This window comes from Lynx rufus, unplaced genomic scaffold (genome assembly GCF_022079265.1).
Source record: "Lynx rufus isolate CCGP_SWC_20201006 ecotype Redwood Valley unplaced genomic scaffold, mLynRuf1.p SCAF_18, whole genome shotgun sequence".
Classification (NCBI taxonomy): Eukaryota; Metazoa; Chordata; class Mammalia; order Carnivora; family Felidae; genus Lynx; species Lynx rufus.
In genome coordinates this window covers 30,279,382-30,285,381 of record NW_025814832.1, presented here as the reverse complement: position 1 = coordinate 30,285,381, position 6,000 = coordinate 30,279,382, and positions in this window count along the sequence as shown.

The window sequence follows — 6,000 nt, the reverse complement described above, 5'->3', positions numbered from 1 at the left end:
CAGAAGCAAAATGCCTGCTCTTTCTCTAAATCCTTTTTTTTTTTTTTTTTTAGTTTCTCTCATCTACTTCCCTTATTTTTTTCTTCAGTTACTTCCTAATTCCATTAATTAGAAGAAAATCAGTGCCTTCTTTGGGAGCATATGGCTGACGTCATCATGTCTTCCGTGATTTGCGGAAGCAAAGCATCCCACTGTCCAGGGTGCTATTGCAATTGTGCGTGAGGACCTGGGGAGACAGCTGCCAGCAAACCAGGTGACCCAGTGAAGCAGGGAAGGGACACCAGAACCTCAGGGTCGGGCCCAAGGGAGGGATGGGCACACGTTGGGCTTGCACATGGGGAAGAATCAATCCTCAGGGCTCACACCCAGCCTTGCTGGACATACAGCCCCATCCTGAACCTCCTTCCAGGCAGCCCTCCTCGGTGCATCCCAGACCACCTCTCCTGCCCTGGGTCCTGTCCAGCCCAGATCCTGACCTGCTGCCCCTTCCTCTTGGGGTACCCCTGAAGTCCTGAGTTCCTCTGAGGCAGAAGTGCCATGGGGAGATTATAAGGTAGGAGAAATCACCTGTTCCCATCACCCTTATCGTGCCCTAGATGCTCCTTCTGTCACCCTTGGCAGATTTCCCCTGACTGTGGGCTGTTGGCCTCTTCCCAGCCCCAAAACTGCTTATGCTAATGATTCCTAAGTGACTTTCACAAAGGCATCCCCTCTTCCTTCAGGTGTCCCCTTCTCTGACTGTTCCCTGCTCCCTTTCCCTCTCCTCTCTGAATCAATTCTTTTGTCTCCTTTTTTCTTTTATGTTTCCCACATTTTTGTTCTACTGCTTGGAAAGGTTTTGTTTTCTTTAGTGCTTTATCTTCTCTTCCAACCATTGGATGAAATATTTACTTTGGGAATTATATTTTTATGTCAAAAGCTACTTTTTTGTTTCTGCTTGCTAAGGTTTTCGAAACTCTCCTCACTGTGGTCATGTTTGGTTTGGTCTGGTCTGCTTTGATCCTTCTCTTTCATGTAATATGCCTGCCTCAAATGTCTGATCGTTGTTGGTTATCTGATTGTAATTGAGATTGAGCCAAAACATAGCTGACTGGGGCTCTGAGTATGTGTGTGCAAAACACCATGTGAATTAGGTGTGTTGTATTGTGCCTAATTCTTTACCCTTCCATCTCTTCCTTGACCTACAGGCTATGCTTTCCCACATGCAGGCAGAAGCAACTTCCAAATTCCAGAGTAATGATGTTTGAAGGTGGCCTCCAGCATTGTCTCTAGCTGCCTTAGTTTCCCCAAATGTTTTGTGAAGTGGAAGAGCCTTTGGAGAATGGAAATCTTTATTTCTTGATTTAGGTGCTGGTTGCACGAGTATGTTTTATTTGTGCAAATACATTGAGCTGTGCACTTCTGATGTGTGCACCCTCTGTGTGTATATTATACTGTAATAAAAAGGTTTTAAATTTTACCGTGAACCTTTTTGAAATCGTTACACATGTGTTTACTTAATCCTTTCAATAGCTGCCTTAATGTTCCATTGTGTGCCTGTAGCATAATTAACACTTCCTGTATTGTTAGCTGTTGATTGCTTTCCAAGTTCTTGCCCTCGCAAGTCTATGCTGCAGGGTCCATTTTGGGTAAGATGAAGTCAACACACTCCACAGACTTCTCCTCATGACTACAACTAGGAACCCAAACAGAATACGTGGAGTGACTCTCTGAGCTTCCTGTAAAATGAACCTTAGCAAATAATTGGAGAAGGAAACCAGACCAAGTTTGGACCAATCCAGCTGTAAGTTTCCTGATTATGTTTCCTTCTATATCCTTCTATATTCTCCTGTCTGAGGATGAACCCTATATCCCACATCCTGAAAGTTCAGGCTCAGCAGGGATCTTAAGAGCTCCAGAGGAGTAAAACGAAGCATTAATGGAAGATGGGGCTTATATTCCCAGAGTTTCCTCAGTGTTTGTGCTTTTCCCTCCACCAGGTCCCCAGCAAGCCTCAGGACAGAAGCTGCAATTCCACCTGCAGCCAGTGGGGGGTCGACTGCTAGAACTCTGAAGGAGGAAGGTCCTTGCTGCCCAAAAGACCTTGGACTCCAAGAGCGGGGAGGGGGGGATACCAGTGCATCTTCTCTCTCTTGGTTCTTCTGCTGCTTGGCCTGGATGCAAACCCAATCATAGGAAGTACACAGCAGACTGGGGAGAGAAAAGCCTCAGCTCTACAAACTTCCTAGCCAAAGGACCAGGAAAGAAGAAGGTGGAGGTTCTGAAAGCTGGGAGGGAATGACGGGGGCCGGGGGTGGGGGGATGGAGAGGAGAAAGCAGATGAAGAAAGAGACCCTTGGTCTCTCAGGATCGCGCCCCAGTGTGCGCTCCTGTTCAGACCCTGGAGAGAATACCCCAACTCTGAGAATTTGGTGACGACCTTCACCAGTCATGGACTGGCCATTGGATGGCGCCCATGGGGGCACATCAGAGGAGCACCTGCAAGGCTCCAGAAAGCTGGACCAGTGCATGTGGGAACCACAGTCCACAAAAACCACATCAGCACTTGAAGTTCTAACCTCACCAGCTGGACTGCCTGCAAAGAAAGAAACAGGAGTCAGAGTGAAAGACCTTTCCCGCGAGGTGATAGCATTGCTTTGCATGTTTGTGGTGGTGGTTCCGTGAAATTATCCGTGTGTTAAACACGTAGAACTGAACACCACCACAAAGTTGTACCATATGTAAGATTTAAGAAGTAGTAAAACCAACAAGAAAAATGTGTGAAACTGTGCACTTTAAGCGTATTGGTTTATTTTATCCCAATTACACCTCAATCAAACCTGAGAAAGAAAGGGAGGGGGGAAAAGTTTGAGAGGCCAATATTCCTTCTATCATCCCTTCATAGTTTCTGGGCTGTGGGCAGAAGCCCAAGGGTTCATTGGAGCCCCAATCCAGGAGAAGTCTCAGTTTTCATACGCCAACACAGAGGTATAGGGGCTGTGGGCAGGACGCTCCAAGATGGGCCATTTGACAGGAAGATTATTCTGAATTAAAGGCAGTTGAGACCCTGTGGGCTCCAGAGAAACTTTTACCCCTTCCTTATTATGTACAAGAATCTCAACTGGAGGGTCTTTGCAGGATAAGGGTTATTATGAGGGATAAGTGTTATCTGAGTAACCCAACTGCATGGCAGGGCAAACATTTGTTTACACACATTTACTGGTTTTCATCTTCCTGCGAGTTGCTTTTTTTCCCCTTTGAGTTCCCAGACCACTACCCCCTTTTCCTTAATTCAAATTGACATTTATACCCTTTATGTCTGACTGCCATGTCAGTGTGAGTTCTCCACATACATGCTATTAAATTTTAATTTCTCCTGTTAATCTATCTCATATGAATTTGATTCTTAGCCCAGCTAGAAGGACCTTGAAGGACCCAGGAACTCTTTCTCCCTGAGAAAGGGATGGGACATTCTTGCTCCCCAACAGTTGGTGTAGTCGGCAGGACTAGCTGGACACCACTCACTGAGACTCTGCCACAGCTGAGATGCCCCCAGGACATATGACATATAGCCAGCAGAAGGTAAGATTTCTTACCATGCCAGGCTCTTGGAATGGCTATTTGCTGAGGCCAAGGAAATAGCATGATGAGAGTCCCTATCTCTCTCGATTTTGATGAGCAGGAGACAATATTCGTGGACCTAGTTCCTTGGGCTTAGTGGCTTTGTGGTTCAACCAGTTCAAATTTGGCTGAGTGTCCTTTCATTACTGATCCATTTCATCCCAGAAGTGCTCTTTGTTTTCCTCTGTCTATATGATTTCTGATGTTTGTCATCTGTTGCTAAGGGACATCTTGGAAGCCAGAGCTGCAAAATTGGTGGACACAAGTCGAGCACTTAAAAGCTGTTTGAGCTCTTGTCACCTGAAGAGGATTCCCATGATACGATGAGCTGGTCATGGAATGGGGTAGACTGACACTAGGTCACTCACCAGCCTCAAGAAACCTCCATGCGAGCAGGTACACTGTAAACAACACACAGTCCCCAACCCCATGATACATCCCTCCTAGGTGTTATTGTGGCTCCCAAAGAACCAAGGCTTCAATAAAGCTGTTCGATTTTTCCTTTTATGTTGTTTTATGTCTAAAGTGTTTGGCTTTATGACCAGTGAGAATTTTCTCTGTGGTCTCCGCTTTCCAGAGCGTGCACTTACTGGGGTCAAATGGTAGCCATCAAATAAACTGGGAATCCAAATTTCTTTCTCTCTGTCTGATTGTGCCAACTCTCAGGGGTATTTGTTTTGAGAGGTTCCAGACCATGGACACCTTTGTATCTCAACCCTCATTGTTTGTCAGTGCTGGGAAGTCCCATTCCAGAAGAACCCTATGTGATGTTACTCATTAGTGGGTCTGAACCTGGACATGTATCATATTTTTGTGGGAGATTGGAGACATCAATTACACTAAACCATCTTTACCGCCTGTGCACTGAAGGCCTTTGCTTTCTTAGTCCAACGTTAGGAGTAAATTTTTGGGTCATGTGAGGCTGCATCACTTCTGCCCTCTCTGGTCACCTCTTCTGACTTGAGTCAAGCCACAAAAAGGCTGTTGCTTTGAGCTGCTATTAGGAGGTGATAACCACCAATGGCCAGAGGATGTATCCTTTAAACTGGGTACATTTTTAAATATATATTTCATATAGAGCTCTCAATTATCTTATTAGTATCATGGTTAGCCTTCACGACTCCCTTGGCAAGATTGAAGAAGTTCAACTTTAGACAAAAATAAGTGTCCATGTCCAGTGTAAATTCCCCTTTGTTTGAATTTCATTGATTTTTTTTCACTGCCATTATAGTTGGGTTTTTTTTTTTAGTTCTATACATTACTGACTGCTCATCACAATAAGTGGACTCTAAATAGTCTTTTTCACTATTTCACCAAACCCAACTCCCTCCCCTCTGGGAAACATCCATTTGTTCTCTGTAGTTAAGAGTCTGTTTTCTGGTTTGTTTCTTTTTTTCCTTGTTCCTTGGTTTTGTTTTGTCTTCTTAAATTCTGCTTTCATGGGCCTGTCTTTTTTTTTAAACTTATTTATTTATTTTGAGAGAGAAAGAGAATGTGAGCAAGGGACAGGCAGAAAGAGAGGAAGAGAAAGAATCCCAAACAGGCTCTGCATTGTCAGCGCAGAGCCCGATGTGGAGCTCGAACCCATGAATCGTGAGATCATGACCTGAACCAAAATCAAGAGTAGGACTCTTAACTGACTGAGTCACCCAGGTGCCCCCATGTGCCTGTCTTAACTTCTCTTTTGCTACAGGATTGACAGAGATCATTCTGGCCTAATTTCTAGGCTCAAAGTATCCAGGTTGCTCCTACAAATGCTAAAACCCATAAAGTGAATTTAACAAAAGCACTTGACACTGGCAATAAGGTTCAATTTGCTCCCGACTTCCAGGGCTCTGTAACCAGGCTCTGCCAGACTGAGGGATTCTTATAGAATGTGTTTGCAGGTGTATCCTAGACCTCTCACCACCACAAAAAAGTCATGTCCCCTGGACAGCAGCAGAGCTTTTAAATTAAAAAGGCTCTTACCTCTACTTTCAGAAGCTCCTACCAAATTTAGAGAGGATTTACAAAGATTATTTGACTACACATGCAACCTTCTCTTTACAGAGGAAACAAAAGACGAAAATCTCTCCTAAGCTCTCCTACAAATGGTCAGTTGAAGGCCAATATTTAGGGGCTTATAGAAGCCCCACTTATATTTTATATTTAGAAAAAAGGTTTTTTGTTAAGATGCTTTAGACAAACATTACAAAGGCATATAACTATTGGTTTCCATTTTAGTTAAAATTCTCCTTGTTATAAAGAAACAAAATTAGTTGAAAAGAAGGGGCAGTCACTTGATATTCAGGCCATAATCCAGGTCTTGAGGAATTAGGAATAACGGTCCTTATTTTACAGAACTCTACAAAACCAGGGGCGTCTGGGTGGTTCAGTCGGTTAAGCCTCCAACTTCGGCTC